Below are 17,336 nucleotides of genomic sequence, written 5' to 3' on the forward strand. Positions count from 1 at the left end.
CAAAGGCTAGAAATATGAAGTTAGTACTTTGCGTTTTCGAACAATTGTCGGGGTTAAAGATTAATTTTAACAAGAGCAAATTGTTTTGCTTTGGAAGAGCAAAAGAGGAACAAGATGCGTATAGACAATTGTTTGGTTGTGAAACAGGGTCCTTGCCTTTCAGCTACCTCAGAATCCCAATTCATCAGCGCAAACTATCAAATAAAGAATGGAAATGTATTGAGGATCTATTTGAAAAAAAAAAGCTAAGCTGCTTGAAGGGCAAGCTTATGTCTTATGGAGGTCAGCTTGTGCTAATAAATGCAGTATTACCTAGTATGCTGATGTTCCTGTTATCTTTCTTTGAATATAGGGGTGCAGAAAAGGTTAGATTTCTATCGATCTCGTCTTTTCTGTCAATGTGATGAAGTAAAGACGAAATGCAGATTGACCAGGTGGGATATTATTTGCAGACCCAAAGACCAAGGGAGGCTTGGGATTGAGAACCTGGAGATCGAAAACAAATGCTTGTTAAGCAAATGGCTTTTTAGGTTATCGGTTGAGACCGGCGGTATGTGGGCACAGATCCTACGTAACAAATACCTGCAATCAAAGTCTTTGTCCCAGGTTACCGTAAGACCTAATGACTCGCCGTTTTGGAAGGGGCTAATGCGGACCAAGGATACTTTTTTCGTAGAGCGAAATTTGTTGTTGGAAATGGTACAACAACCAGATTTTAGGAAGATACTACCTTCGTCCTGGTTTATTGGTCCCCATTGTATTTCGTGCCAAATTTTGACCATGAATTAAACTAACAAAATGTTCATGCATGTCACCAAAAATTATATCATTGAAAACTATGTTCAAAAACGAATCCAACGATATAGTTTTGTTGACATGCATCAACATTTCGTTAGTTAAATCTTTGGTCAAAATTTTAGCACAAACTACAAAGGGGGCCAATAAACCAAGACGGAGATAGTACATGGTTAGGGGAGTGGCCTTGCAATATCCCACTCTTGTATAATATTGTACAAAGTAAGGAGGTTTACATTGCTACAATATTACAATCGTCCCCCTTGAACATCCAGTTCAGGAGGTCTCTAGAGGGGGAGCGGTGGAGCTCATGGTTGCATCTTGTGCGAAGGTTGATGGATGTTCAACTTTCTGATCAGCCTGACTCGTTTCATTGGAAGTTAACTAGGAACGGTGTTTTCACGGTAAAATCTATGTACTTGGATCTAATTGATTTTGGCCCAATCCCGAGATCAACTCATATTTGGAAAATTAAAGTTCCGTTGAGAATCAAGATCTTCATGTGGTTCGTTCACAAGCGAATGATGCTCACCAAAGATAATCTGCTTAAGCGTAGTTGGGTAGGCAGTTCACGTTGTTGTTTTTGTGATAATGATGAAACAATACAGCACCTCTTCATCGATTGCCCTCTCGCTAAGCTTCTTTGGCGTACGATTCATATAGCCTTTAACATCAGCCCTCCAGTTAGCATCAACATGTTATTTGGGACGTCGCTTATTGGAGTGGAACCAATTACTGCGGGACGTATTCGGATAGGAATATGCGCACTACGTTGGGCTATATGGAATTGCACGAATGCTATGATCTTTAACAGACAGAATCTTATGAATTTCTTGCAGGTTATCTACAGAGCTTCCGCTTGGCTCCGTACGTGGTCGTTACTCATACGGACTCCAGGGAGCTTTTGGCTACTAGGTGCAACCGATGGGAGACGGTAGCACGGGCTATCTACAACCGGTTTGGACGGCGGTCCAATAATAGAATAGATGTTTAATCGTCTTGCCCTGTTCATAGCCGGTTGTGGCTTTGTTTATTTTCTTTGCTTTTTGTGCTCCTTTTGCGACCTGAACTATACTGTGGACCTTGGTTTGTTTGGCTTTTAATAAAGTGGCCGCATGCATCGTTCTGATGTAGAGGCCCGGGGTCTTCCTCCTTTTCAGAAAAAAAAAAGCCCTAGGTAGGTTTGGGAAAGGATGAGGTGGTACATCCGACGGTCACAGCGATAGAGGCGGCAGTGGCATCATTTACATGGATGAGGACGGATGTTGTTTTGGTGACATTGATAGTGAGGCCAGTAGCGAGAGCGAAGTCGTCTAGGATTGACTTTAGGTGAGAGGCAGCCTCAGTTGAGGCGCTGGCTAAAACAAGTGTGTTGTCTGCGTATTAAAGGATGGTAGGAGGAAGATCTGGGTAGATCAGGTGTTCAGGTGACCAAGGTTGCTACCGTGGGCTTTGAGAATGAGCTGCTGGAGAATGTCGGCCACGATGATGAATAGGTAGGGCGGGGGGAGGGTCCCATTGGCGGAGACCATTCTTGCAGTTGATGCAGTCCCCTGGTACACCGTTTAGGAGGATGGCAGTTTTCCCGGTAGTAAGCAGATTTTCAATCCAGGAGCAGAAGCTAGTAGGATAACCCCGGTGGTTTAGAAGGAGCAAGAAAGACCAGGAAATGGAATCAAAGGCTTTCCTGGAATCGAGCTTCATGGCCATAGTTTCAGCCTTACGCCGATGACACCAGCTAACTGTGTCTGGTGCATAGATGAAGTTTTTGGCGATGGACCTACCCGAAATGAAGCCTGTTTGGTCTGCATGGATGAGTAAGGGGATGAATGCTTTCACCCAGTTTGTGAGAACTTTGGTGACCACTTTAATGTGGCAGTTTTGAAGCCAGATTAACCTGAACGCATCAGCAGAACAGTGGGCTTCAGAGATTGAAGAAGAACGACCAGAGAGCGGTTAAAATGTTCCGTGTCAGCATAGCCATTAGCAAACTCGTGGAAGAAGGGGGTGATGATATGTTTGATTTGGCTCCAATATTTGCGATAGAAAGCCAATATTTGTTTTGTCTATAACATGGGCTATGTAATAGAGAAGTTGCATCTATAACATGGTATCAGAGCCTAGGTTTAGGTCTGTTTCGGACACCGCAACTCGTCCTCCTCTCCGATCGATTTTTTTCAGTTTCCCGGTCAGATTCCATCGATCTGCTCCTCTCAGATAGATTCCCCCTTCTGTTGATGGCCCGCTGTTGCTTCGTATGTTCTCGACCAGACTGGCCTCCAAGCTCTGCTCCACGTACAGGCCAGCCTGTGCAGCTCTAGCAGTGTGCGTGCTGCTCCCCCCTGCAGCCCTCATGGCCCCACTGCAGCCTCCTGCCAGCCTTCTCCAGTCGCCCGTTGCTGGCTTCCCATAGCCTGCTGCTATATGGCTGCTCTTCTTAGCTGTGTTCCTGGTTGCTGCTTGCTACATGCTGCTGTGCCTTCTCTACTTGTTGCTGCTTCTACAGGATTTTCGTGGCATCTTTTTGCATTGTCGATCTACACCCATTCTCTTGCCGCCGGTTTTCTTGGGCTGTGATTTTGTGCGCAATGCTTCATTCTCTTGATGTGCTATCTTCTTATGACAACCCATCTTCTCTTGATACTTATATTGTATCTTCTACTGATGTGGTGTCTTCTTGTTATCTCCTTTGGCCCTTCATGCTACGACAACACTCTCAAGACTATGTTTCCTTCCTTGTGCCCCAAGTCATGTCTACTATATATGTGCCCTTTGGGCTATGCAATAGACAATTTGCATCTATAACAAGGTGGAAATACTTTATATTCACTTCGCCGAGAAGAGCAGCTTTAACATTCCCAGAAGTCGATTTTTCAGAAACGGCACGTTGCAACGCTTTGATCGCCACTTTTCTAAGGGACTCGGACGGGGAGGGAGGGTGGTTTTCTTCTTTTAAATATGGAAGGCCAATAATAACACTTTTGCAAGAGGCCTCTCTAAAGTGGGCTGGCAGCATCATGGACTAACAGAACTCCCTTAACAATTAGCCCTGGTCAATGGGATTTAGTTAAACTTAAAAAGTAATGCATTAAATGGTTGGTAAGATTCCAGCAGTAAACTGACACTTACCCAGAACCAGTCGTGTACCCCTTTCTGTGTATGACTGACTGATCCATATTGTGTACTATTTGAAGAGAAATATGTGGACTAATGTTTATTTAATATGCTGGAAACATGTAAAGTTGAAAACACAGAAGAAGAAAAAGAGCAAACTAAAGAAGAGCTGGCCAGTTTTGGTTGGTTTCACAACCAGGCAGGTTCCAGGATTGACCTCAGTTCAAATGTCGAAGAAACCCTGAACGATGGTGTAAAATTTGAATCTTCAACCCAACACAACAAATCATACCTAACTTTAAAATTGGCAGTAGAATCTGTCCTCTCCTTCTCATTTCAGCTGCTTCTTCCACTGTAAGTCCTTCAGGAGCTTGCTGGATGAGTTTTGGATAAACAGGAGTGGCTGGCTTCCAAAGCATTAATGGATAACGAGGACGGGTGTGTGGGTTGTAATTTCGTCCACGGTACAAGAAAACAACTCCACCTACTCGTTTAATGACCTTTCCACCTGATTTCTCCTGGAAATACAGATATTATATAGTTAACCTATCTGAGCGAGCAGCATAATAAGTTAGAATGCATATATGACAATTGAGCTCTTATTACACTACTACTAGCTGCTAAGAAACACGAATGTCTAAAACCAAACAAGTAAACAAGTTTCCCTGGACCTTGGGGCACGAACTCATAACTTAAAGGGCGTACCCAGTGCTGAAAGCTCCCACACAAGGTGGGGTCTAGGGAAGAGAATTTCTAGACAGCCTTACCCTTGAATAATAATTCTGCAAAGAGGCTGGTTCAAACACAGGACCTCCAGGCCACAAGTGGAGAGACTCTTACCACTGCGCCAGCCCTACCTTGTAACTTGTGTGCAGAATAAATTTGTTGCGGCCGACGTTGGCTACGGAAGTTACTTGGTGGGATACTAGCTGTGCGCGAGGGTAGTTGCTGTATAGGGGTCGTGGTACAGGAGAAGGGTAATGAGGAAAGATTGGAGAATTGCAGGGGTAGAACAGAAGCATAGGTAGGAACTACATATTTCATTGCCTGCCTTGCTTACAAGGGGGGTACATCCTTATATAGACTTTTTGTTAGACCTTTCAACCTGAGCATTGATAGTTGTGGATGACACTAGGAGAGTTGGGACAATTTTCGTTGGTTTATTTCTCACACAATGCCATGCCAACCTGAGGGGTTGGGGATACATATTTATAGGCTGCTAGCCAGCCAAGGCATATGCTAAGATGCTGCTAAGATGCCAGTCTAAGATGCTAGTCTAAGATGCTAACTGACAGTCCTTGATGGTCAAGAACAGAACTCTATCCTAACAGCCAGTCCTTGATGGTCCAGGACTTTATCCTCCTAACTGCCACAAGGACCATGTGCTGCAGCCCCACAAGGACCCTAGTACACAGACTTATCCATCATTCTCCCCCTAAGTCTTGTACGTCGTCTTGTGGGAGAGTTGAATCATCCCAATCCTGGAGCAAAGTTCGAGGAACTTGACCCTCCCAAGGGGCTTGGTGAGCAGGTCTGCGAGCTGATCCTTGGTGTTGATGTAGCTCGCCTCGATGCTCCCTTCTTCCACACAGCTGCGGATGAAGTGATACCTCAGTCGGATGTGCTTGCTCCGTTCGTGGAACACGGGGTTCTTTGCCAGGGCCAGGGCGGACTTGCTGTCCACCAGGAGCTGCACCGTTTTGGTGTCTTGAACGAGAAGATCACCAAGCAGTCGAGCAAGCCAGAGCGCCTGAGTGCAGGCGGTGGAGGCCGCTATGTACTCAGCCTCACAGCTGGACAGGGCCACCACCTGCTGCTTGACTGATTGCCAGCTCACGAGACACTTGCCGAGGAAGAGGAGGATCCCGCTCGTGCTCTTGCTGGTGTCGATGTCGCCGGCATGGTCGCTGTCGCTGTACCCGACGAAGTGTGCCGCCCCAGGACACCTAGGGTAGTGGAGGCCGTGGTCGAGGGTCCCTGCTATGTAGCGGACGATCCTCTTCACTGCCTGCTGGTGTTCCGACGTTGGTCGCTCCATGAACCGACTGACATAGCCGACGGAGAATGCCAAGTCCGGCCGTGTGTGAGTGAGGTAGCGAAGGCTCCCCACAAGGCGTCGGTACTGCGTAGCATCCACTTCCTCCGTCGTGCTGTCGCGGCTTAGTTTCAGCCTCTCCTCCATCGGAGTGAGAGCTGGATGGCAGTCGGTGAGCCCAGCTAGCTCAACGATGCGCTTGGCGTAGGCGGACTGTCGAAGCGCGATCCCGGAGTGGTCCTGGTGCACCTCAATCCCTAGATAGAAGGAGAGGAGCCCCAGGTCACTCATCTGGAACGTGGCCTTCATGTCTTCCTTGAACGCCGCCACCTCAGCATCTTTGGTGCCGGTGATCACCAGGTCGTCAACGTAGACGCCCACCAGCAGGGCATTTCCTCCACTCCCCCGTCGGTAGACGGCAGCCTCATGCGGGCTCTGCTCGAAACCCATCTTCTTCAGCGTGGAGTCCAGCTTGGCGTTCCACGCCCTGGGTGCCTGCCGCAGGCCATAGAGAGCCTTGCGCAGGCGGAGCACCTTGCCCTCCTGGCCGGGAATCGTAAACCCCGGTGGCTGATGCACGTAGACTTCCTCCTTCAAGTCGCCGTTGAGGAATGCCGACTTAACGTCCATGTGGTGGACACGCCAGCCCTCCTGGGCAGCCAGCGCAAGGAGAAGTCGCACGGACTCCATCCGTGCCACGGGAGCGAAAGCGTCGTCGAAGTCGACTCCTTCCTGCTGCAAGAAGCCTCGGGCCACCAAGCGAGCCTTGTGCTTGATGATGGCGCCGGCTCCATCCCTCTTCAGCTTGAACACCCACTTAAGGGTGATTGCGCGGTGACCTCGAGGGAGATCAGCGAGCTCCCAGGTGCGGTTTTGCTCGACCGCATCCATCTCCAACTTCATCGCGGCGCGCCATGCCGCGTCTCTCTCGGCCTCTGCAAAGGACCGTGGTTTGCCGTCTTCACACACGAGCTGTAGCTGCGCCTCCAGGTCACGTGGCACCAGTCCTGGCACCGGCTGGTCGCCGAGCACATTATCCATCGTACGGTACCGCAGCGGTTCGCCGTCATACCACGCGTCGACACGCTCCTCGTCGTGAGTGAGCGGGGAAGCGAACTTCATCGGGTTGTGCTCTGCGTGAGCTGGTGCTGATGAAGACGAGCCCGGAGTGGCGACCGCTGAGACTGGAGTATGCGGCGTCGCCGGTTGTGGTGTCGTCGGTGTAGCAGGCGCCGGAGTCGATGTAGTTGGGGCCGGAGTAGACGTGCCCGGTGAAGAGGAGCTGTTTGCTCCCCCAGCTTCCTTGAAGTGGGCGTACTCGACAATGAAGTCGTCATACGTCGGCGTCGAGCCGTCGTCCACCGCCTTGTCCCATTGCCACCCTCGCCCTTCGTTGAACACGACGTCTCGCGCTGTGCGCACACGTTGTGTCTTTGGGTCGAGGATGCGGTAGGCCTTTGAGCCCTCCGCGTAGCCGATGAAGACTCCCGGAGTGCTCCTGTCGTCGAGCTTGCCGATGTGGCCGAGCTCCTTGGCGAACGCAAGGCAGCCAAAGACCCGCAAATGAGAGACCGCCGGCTTCCGCCCATGCCAGACCTCGTACGGAGTTCTGCCGTCGAGTGCCTTAGTAGGGGAGCGGTTGAGGATGTAGACGGCCGTTAGCACCGCCTCTCCCCAGAAGGCAGAAGGCATCCCTCTATGCTTGAGGAGAGCCCGAGCCATCCCCACAACCGTCTGGTTGCGCCGCTCGACGACGCCGTTTTGCTGCGGGCTGTACGGCGCGGAGTAGTGGCGCTGGATGCCCTCATCAGCGCAGTACGACGCGAATTCAGCTGCCGTGAACTCGCCGCCATTGTCAGTGCGCAACACGCGCAATTTGCGGCCGCTCTCCGCCTCCACACCAACCTGCGTGCGCCTGATGGCGTCCGCCGCTTCTCCCTTACTGCCGAGGATCATCACCCACATGTAGCGGGAGAGATCGTCGACGAGCAGCAGGAAGTAGCGTCGACCTCCTGGTGTGGCTGGCGTCACCGGGCCGCACAGGTCTCCGTGCACGAGCTCCAGCTTCTCCTTAGCCCGAAAACTCGCCTGTTGGGGAAAGGGGAGTCGTCTCTGCTTTGTCAGCACGCAGATGTCGCAGAACTGCTCCACATGGTCGAGGCATGGCAGGCCTCGCACCATCTCCTTGGCACTTAGACGCTTCAGGGCCTCAAAGTGAAGGTGCCCAAAGCGCTCATGCCACTGCCACGCCTCGTCGTCTCGACGGACAGCGAGATAGACCGGTTGTGCCACCTGCACATCAAGGACGTAGAGTCGATTTTCACCTCTGGGCACCTTGGCGAGAAGGCGACACTGGCGATCCCAGATGCGTAGGACCCCATGCTCAATCAGCACGCGTGAGCCGTTCTCATCCAGCTGTCCCAAGCTGATGATGGAATTTCTTAGCGCGGGGATGTAGTAGACACCGGTGAGCAGCCGGTGCTCTCCCATCTTGGTGGTGAAGATGACGGAGCCGACGCCCTTTATCTCCACAGCGGAGGCATCACCGAACTTGACGGAGCCTCGCGCATCGGAGTCGAGCTCAGCGAAGAATTCCCTTCGACCGGTCATGTGGTGGGTGGCGCCGGTGTCGAGGCACCACCCCGTAGCCTTGTCCTTCCCGGAGGCATCGCCGAGAAGAGCGTGTGCTTTTGGCTCATCGAGGTGGATGAAAGCCTTTGCGACTGGAGTCGCCGAGGGTAGCTCAATGCTTGCATGCGCCATGAACAGAGCCGTCTCCTCCTCCTTTGCCTGTGCGACGTGAGCTTGGCCTTGTCGTGGTTGCCGACACTCATTGGCCCAATGGCCAAACCGGCCACAGTTGTGGCAACTGTTGTCTTGTGCCGGCTTGGGCTTGCCAGCGGCGCCGTCCTTGGCGCCTCCGCGGGCGTCACCTTCGGCACGTCCTTGTGCCCTGCCCGGGGGGCCTCTTCGCGCCTTACGCTGCTTGCCACGCTTGCAGCCTCCCGTCGAGGAGGAAGGCTCCCCCTTCCTCCTGTCACCAAGGCTGGGATCCCACTGCTCCCGAGTTAGGAGCAGCTTCCCGCCGGTGGTGACGGGCCCCGAGGGGGGCTGTGGCTCGTCGGTGTCGACGACCTTGAGACGGCCTATCGCCTCCTCGATCGTCATCGTGGAGAGGTCCAGCAACGACTCGATCGAGCGAGCCATCTACTTGTACTTCTCGGGAATGCACCGAAAAAGCTTCTCGACAGCTCTCTCCTCGGTGTAGGTGGCATCGCCAAACTTCACCATCTTCTGCAGCAGAGTGTTGAGACGGAGAGCAAAGTCATCAACGTCCTCACCTGGCTTGAAGCCTAGGTTCTCCCACTCCTTGCGAAGTGCCTGCAGGGTGGACTTGCGAGCACGGTCGCTGCCGATGCGTGCTGCGGCGATGGCGTCCCAAGCCTCCTTGGCAGTCCGCTTGTTGGAAAGCGAGAACTGCATCTCGGGCGGGACTGCGGCGATGAGGGCGTCCAGCGCCCGTCGATCCTCTAGGTGGTCGACGTTGCTGTCCTGGACTGCCTCCCACATGCGCCGCACCTGGAGCCTGACCTTCATGATCCCGGCCCACTCGACGTAGTTGGTTTTAGTGAGGGTAGGCCACCCAACACTGGAACCAACATCCCTGACCACAGTCCGGACCTCGTAGAGGCCGCGGTCCTGGTCGTTGCAGCCGCCGTCGCGGTGCGCGCCTCCACCTGGAGCGCAGGCGTGCTCGGCTGCCCACTGCGCCGTCCGCTCCTGCGCCACTTTGGTGCGATCTGCGTCGGCGCGGAGCTGCTGGAGCTGCCGGGGCTGCCGCGGAGTGCCTTGGCATCCGCCGTAGCCTCACGGGCTGCTTCTGCTGCTGCTGCTGCTGCTTCTACCTCCGCCCTGGCTGCTTCTACCTCCGCTCTGGCTGCTAGCCAGCTCCGCTGCAGCCAGCCTCGACACTCTTGCCGCCGCAGCAGCCGCTGCTACAGCCGCTCGCTCACGCTCCTCTGCCACGGCGCGCTCGGCCTCTTGCTGGCACCGCATGCTTGAGGTAGCCGTGTGCTGAGAGCGACCTGCAGACATGGCTCGCTGCAGGGGGGCTGTTGCGTGAAGAGGAGGCTGATGAAGACGAGCTGCTGCTCGACAGTCCGGAGGGAGGAAGGTAACCAGAGGCAGACGGAGCAGCTGCTGCTACCGACTTGGGCTGCTCACAGGAAATGCTCAGGGTGCAGGTTAACGAGGCTCTGATACCACTTGTTAGACCTTTCAACCTGAGCATTGATAGTTGTGGATGACACTAGGAGAGTGGGACAATTTTCGTTGGTTTATTTCTCACACAATGCCATGCCAACCTGAGGGGTTGGGGATACATATTTATAGGCTGCTAGCCAGCCAAGGCATATGCTAAGATGCTGCTAAGATGCCAGTCTAAGATGCTAGTCTAAGATGCTAACTGACAGTCCTTGATGGTCAAGAACAGAACTCTATCCTAACAGCCAGTCCTTGATGGTCCAGGACTTTATCCTCCTAACTGCCACAAGGACCATGTGCTGCAGCCCCACAAGGACCCTAGTACACAGACTTATCCATCACTTTTTAGGTTGGTTACTGTTCACTGAACAGTACAGCTGGGACTATTATAAAACTGCTCCTTTACAGAGCTATCCCAACCTGACTTGAACACAACCAACTTTAGACTCAAACTTATGTTAGGACTCCTACTCACTCTGGATACTCCTGGACTGAACTAACTTTTTTTTTGAACGAGAGAGGGGTCCAGAAGGACCCCGAAACTGCATTGATATTAAAACGGTGGTACACAGCAGAATGCAAAAGGACCCAGAACTAATCCTAAATAGCAAACTGGTCCCTGCATTTTACAAAGAGGACCCCAACAACCAGATGAGCAACGCAATTGGGTCCCTGACAACTTCATGGGTGCAGCCACGTCGTCGCCGGGGACAATACCACTTGGGACGGCGGAGCTTCCATGGCACCACGCCATAGATTCCATGGAGAAGATGAGCTGCCTCCCTATAGGCTCCTTGGCAGGGAGGAAGAAACAAGAAGGCCGCCCTTCGGCCACCACGTGCGGCGGCGAGATGGGGCCAGCCGGCAGCCGAGCACCTTGGCTGGCGCCGTAGCCAGTCCCAATCAGCCACCATAGATAAGCACAAACCCGATTAGGATCACCATCTCCTCTCTGCTTCGATTCCACCACCAAGATGACCTTGGAAACTGGAGACGGAGCAGAGTACCTCCATAGCATGGAACCAGTCGAGCTTATTGGTGCAGAGGCCGGCATCGCGTTCCATAGCAGCAGCTGATCTCTAGCCGGCCACCACCGATAGCCATCGGCCGCTGCTCGCCCGCAGCGGCGGCATCCTCCACATCAGCATAACGCCAGACACCGCATGGGCACAACACAACCTAAAACTAGATACTTTATTCACATAACTACACCAAGCACCTCTCCCTTATCTGCTCCGGCCGTCGGAGAAGATAGGGGATCGGGCTGGAAGCTGCGGCTCTCTCTCGACTCTCAACGGCCTATCTCGAAGCGCCCGTTTGGATATCCCAGACTGAACTAACTCTGGATACTCCTGGACTGAACTAGGTTCATCTAATGGCAGCTGGATTCTCTTAGATGTCGCAACAAATTATAGTTCAATTATATAGATCCTCAGAGAATGACATCAACACAAGCACATGATCATAACTGAATGGGAAAGTTGTAGAAAAAGTATACCTCAAGGTGATAACAAAGGTTGTTCATATCAACAGTCGGTACTCCTCGAGATCTCACTTTGCAGACCTCCTGGCGCCTCCAATGGCAATGTATCATCTCCAACATGTTGTGGGTCAACCCATCCCTTCCTACAGCCAATTAATCAGAAAATGCATTATTAGCTCCAGACTCCAATAAGAAAGCTTAATTCTGCACAAGCTTATCAAGGAAAATTTCAAGTTGAGTTATGATCCAAATGTCCTAATGTTGCCCCTACCTTAATTCAAACGGAACTTATCAAATACTTTAGAAAGCAAATTTTGACTATGTAGTTCCATCTCAAGGTTTGCCTTCCATGTGGAGTATTCTTAGGCATCTTATCCAATTTGTTGCCAAAATTCTAATCTGAGTAACTGTTAGAGTATGTAATGGGCCTAATGGGCCCATTAGTCTTAGGGTTAATTAGAGATAAGGGTCGTTTGCTTAGGGGTCAAGTAAGCCTTGCTTGAGAGTCAAGTAAACCTCTCTATATAAAGAGAGGAGATGTATCAATCTAATCAAGCAAGAATTAAGAAGGAAATCCCTTCCCGCTTGCCCGGCCGTGGGCAAAAAAGGCCCCCGGCCGGCCCTCTCGCGCCCTCCTTCTAGCAGCGCCATAACAATTTGGTATCAGTTAGCTTCGGTTCGATCATGTCTTCACCGCCACCAAGTCCGTCTCTTCCGCTGTCGGTCACCATGTCACCCCCGGCGACCACCACGACCGTCGCCTCGCTCCTGCCCGCGCCGGGATCCTCCATCGCGCCCGCCCCCGCCGTCCTCACCTGGGAGGAGGTGTCCGGGGTGCTGCGGGACCTAACCCAGACGGTCCAGGAGATCCACATGTTCTTGGCCGGGTCCTAAAGGCCGCACCCGGCTGCGCCGCCCATCGCCGCCCCCGCGCCGCCGTGGCTGCCGTGGCAGCCGCCGCACCAGGCGGCCTTCGCTGCGCTCGCCGGGCCGCTGCAGCTGCCATACATCGCCACCACCACCCAACCCTGGCTACAGTGGCAGCCGCCGCTCTTGTCGGCCTCCGCCGCACCCAGCGCTCCGCCGCAGCTGCCGCTGCCGCTGCCCGGCGCGACCCCACAGCAGCCGCTGCAGCTGCAGCAGCCACCGCCGGTCGGCTCCGCCGCCCAGTATGGGATGCCCTACAACGGGACTGCGACGACCTCGTTCCCATCAGCGCCATCGCCATCCCAGGGCGTCCACATCCAGCAGATCAAGTCCCCGCCGTCGCCGTCACCGCTTCCGTCTTGGATCGCTACCCGCCACGTGTCGGCGGCGATGCGGCTGTAGGCTGCTGCGCGCGGCCTCCTAGCGCGTCGGCGTGTGTGGGAGATGCGTGGTCTACAGTTGCCGCTCCTCCAAGTTGCCCTTCGCTGCGCAAAGGACCTCAATCTCGTCCGCTGCGTCGGGGATCTTGGGCATGCGGTTTCCCCCACGGGCGGCGGACATGTTGTTTTCCCCGCGGGCAGTGACCTCAAAGTCCGCGACATCGGCGGTTGGGGGGGCGCACCCCTCCTCGTCATTCTCCATCGCAAGCCCTCCACTCTTCCCTGTGCGGTGCAGACCAACAGCCATAAACATGCACTCCTTTTGTCCAGGTGGTGTCCATGGGATCCAGGTGGCTGTACACGTGCACGTCCAAAATAAAGCGTCCTAGTCTATTTCAGGTTGAAAATAATAAAACAAGCCGAGATGTAAAAGGCTTGTTTTTAGGTGTTAGGTTTGTGTTGCGTCGAGTCATGGTTATAAGTTGGTTAGGCTGCAGCTCGAGGACAAGCTGCATGTCCAGGTGGGGTGTAGTGTTAGAGTATGTAATGGGCCTAATGGGCCCATTAGTCTTAGGGTTAATTAGAGATAAGGGTCGTTTGCTTAGGGGTCAAGTAAGCCTTGCTTGAGAGTCAAGTAAACCTCTCTATATAAAGAGAGGAGATGTATCGATCTAATCAAGCAAGAATTAAGAAGGAAATCCCTTCCCTCTTGCCCGGCCGTGGGCAAAAAAGGCCCCCGGCCGGCCCTCTCGCGCCCTCCTTCTAGCAGCGCCATAACAGTAACATCGTGATTCTTCCGATGTGCAGCCTCTCGATCCTAGCCCTTAGGGGTGTGGCATTGTATTCTCCGGTGTTGCCCTTCTTGGGCTTGTACTAAACCTTCTTTTGTACCAATGCATCAGGACGCAAACTTTAGCTCAAAAAAGTGCAAGCAACAATAACAAGAAAAACATTAAGGATTCTTATATATATATATATATACCACTGTAAAGTGGCATATTAGAAAATGTTATTTCACGTGCGTCCAAGGATCCAAATGTCAGTGAAATGAGAGGCAATTCCTTAATTGCCAATTTTCAGAGTTTTGAGAGCAAACAGTAGGCCTTCCTACTGTGTACATTTATAATGTTCTGTTCTAATGCTGTACAAAAGGGATAAAAAGGAAGGAAAAGCAAGAAAATAGCTAAAAAAAAGGCCCCCTGCTGGCTAATAAAAGGAATCCCCCTGATTGTACAAAAAAGAGATTTAAAAAAAGAGATGTTAAATGAATGCATCCACCCATGCCTGTAGGTCTGAGTAAGTATTTCTCTTTGCTCTGTGGATGACGAAGTGAATGTCCTTTTTAAGTCTGCTCCCGCATCTGTACAGGCTTGGGAGGATTCCTTTCAAGATTATATCATCCCTTGTAGTCCAGATTGCCCAGGAGGCTAAAATGATGATATCCATGGAGAAAGGCAAATGGAGGTCGTGTCTCAGAGCTGCATTGCTGGATAGGCATCTGCTGGGTTGTACAAGAGGGGCAGAGGTAAGTCCAGGAGGCTGTAGCAAATGGACATTGCAAAAACAGGTGGTCTCGAGATTCGATTCTGTGAGCACCACACATGCCACAGGAGTAGTCAGGGAACTGTCAGCGTCCCAGGAGGGTCCCCTGGACCCGTTAAAATGGGCCGACCTGACGTCATGCCAGCCCAAAAAGTGTTGGCCACTTGGCGTGCTGGAGCCAGGGGGCAGGGGCAATTTCATGCCTCCCAAGCGCACTCCCCGGGCACCACCCGTCCCGAGCACCAAGGTCAACCAGTCGGCCCCTCCGTCCCTGGGGTGGGATGGCCAGCCAATCTTCGAGCGCTGGGGCGCCCTGGTAGCATCTCGCCGGGTCAACATTCGAGTTTCTTTTGAATGTGGCCATTGATAGAAATGCAAAGGTGCCTTTTTTTTTGCAGTATTTGGGGCCATTGTATCAGATCCTTCTAATTTCATAAAATTAAAACCAACAAGGAGTATTGTTATATCTATATCAGTTCACAAGTGAGTTAGGGTTCGACAAATAATTTGGGGTATCCAATCTAATCTAACAACTCAACCAGTTATGTTGCATATATGAAAATTATGCCTTCATTGCACATTTAATCCCTTAACTACACCATAGTAGATTTACAACCCCTGCTTTCAAATTGTAAGAAATTGCACAGACCTATTTCTTGTTGTCTAGTCCTGACGCTATGATTGCTGATCCTACCACTCAATACGATGTACTGTTATTTTCTTCAATTCAATGATGTATAGTTACAGAAAAAAAAAACTACTGTATTATTGTTTTTAATATTACTAAAATTGAGCTAAGTTCACCAATTTAACACCTGGTAGCAATATCATACTTCTTGGATTCATGGTTATACTTATACATCGGACAAAACATGCATTTGCAAGTATAGATGCATGAGATGAGAACCTAGCATGCACATATATTTCTCCTTTCGACACCACATATCTCACTTCAATCTGAAGTCAGAACAAATGGCAACGGCAAATATCTTCTTGTCTTGTTGTTCTTGAGAACTATAATAGTTACTGTACTTACCAATGTTGAGTTGCCGGTTATGCGACATATGAGGCTTGACGAGCTCACGCACCTCGGCTGAGGTGAGCGGCTCCCCTAGAACCTCCTCCCGGCTCCTTCCGTCGCCGGGGCTCACCCTGGCGAGGTCCAGCTGCCTCCTCCCCCTCACCTCCATCATGATCCCGTGCGGACTCGCCGTTCGTGGCGGCTCCTGGCCAAGCGGCGTGTGCAGCCGCACGCCCCTTCGCCGGGCCTTCTCTTCCTTGGTCAGCAGAGGTGCCTTTCCGGTCCACGGCCGCGGCATGGTCGACGGGGCGAAGGGCAGGAACGGGGGTTCCCGGATGGCCAGCGGCGCGGCGCGGGGCGCCTCGGAGTAGCTGAACTGAAAGTCGAACGGAGCACCGGGGAGACGGAAGGTAACACCGGAAGGGCCTACGACGACAGAGCGCCCGGCGGCGGCGTCTGTGGGGTCGGTTGTGAGGAGGGCCTCGCCCTTGCCTGTGGCTGCGGCTGGGGGCACGGGTTTCCGGTAGGAGGTACGCAGGTGGGGTGCGCAGAAGGCGGGGTTGGTGTGGGTGGTTCTTGGAGCCGGCGTTGCCGCTTGTTCTTGGAAAGATTGCTCGTGATGGTTCTCGGGGTGGCGGCGGCGAGGTGGGAGGGGAGGTAGAGGGACGGCGCGGTTCTTGGGATTGTGGCGGTTAGGAGGGGGAGCAGGGGGACAGGAAAATAGGTTAGCCCGCCCAGCGGGGGAGGGGACTGGACGCTGCGGCGGCGGCGGCATGGCGGGAAGTGGTTTCGGTAGGAGGGACAACAGAGGCGAGAAGAGAAAGAGATAACGAGTATTTGGCTCACTGACGGGTAGGAGCGAAGGAAGGGAAAACCATCTCTCTCAGCCGTCAGATCTAAGACTAATGGTTCTGACCTAGTGCCACAAAATGCACGAACAGTATCAATAATATATACATTATACTAGTGTTGAAATATATTGCCCACCTCCAGAAGCGATCCATACTGAAGCGCTGGCTCCGATGAAAGCTATACACATGACGGAGAGTTTCGGTACGGGGCGTGTGATTTTCAACACAGACTGTTTGCTCCTATCCCAAATAATGTGCTCTACGAATTCTAACTGTGCCAAGCTGGATACTCTCTTTAGGGAGATGAAGTTTCTTCTTCAAATGGATTTCATGGACTACAAAGTTATTTTTAATTTCTATGATTGTAATATGCTTGCACACTTGCTTGCTAGTTATGGTGGTAGATTAGTCACGGGAAGGCAACGTGTTTAGCTAACCGGGCTACCTACTGATGTAATGGGTGTTGTAGCCGACGATTTAGTCGCGCCCACTAGTTAATGGAATGCACGGTGTTCCACGTCAAAAAAAAATTTGTCTACCTTCCTTCATCAGCTCAGACTGATTGGTGAAGTGGTTACGTGCATAAACTTGCAACCAAGAGGTTCAAGGTAATTGCGGCCTTCCCCCGCTTCTGATGTCCACGTCATAAAACTCCAAAGGGGCATAGACGTGAGAGGGAGTGTTGGAGTATAATGTCCGACCCACTTCCATGGTTCGGACTTTTGGATGAGTTGGCTGAAGCATGAATTCAATATGGTATCCGAGCCAAGAGGTCAGCCCACTTTCGGTCCACTTTTAGGCCTAAGGGAGCCACACGTGAGGGAGAGTGTTGACATATAAATGCATAGCACACCTTTCCCCATCAACTTGAGCTTTTGGGTGAACTAGCTGAAAGTGCAGCTATATAACTAGGGAAAGAGCTTGT

At 52.1% G+C, this 17,336-nt stretch overlaps 1 pseudogene; it reads right to left on the bottom strand.

Annotated features, from left to right (window-relative positions):
• LOC119275911 overlaps positions 1-16,374 on the bottom strand; it is a 22,580-nt pseudogene extending 6,206 nt beyond the window's left edge.
• Positions 16,375-17,336: the final 962 nt, after the last annotated feature.

The sequence above is a fragment of the Triticum dicoccoides genome, chromosome 3B (assembly GCF_002162155.2).
Source record: "Triticum dicoccoides isolate Atlit2015 ecotype Zavitan chromosome 3B, WEW_v2.0, whole genome shotgun sequence".
Taxonomy (NCBI): Eukaryota; Viridiplantae; Streptophyta; class Magnoliopsida; order Poales; family Poaceae; genus Triticum; species Triticum dicoccoides.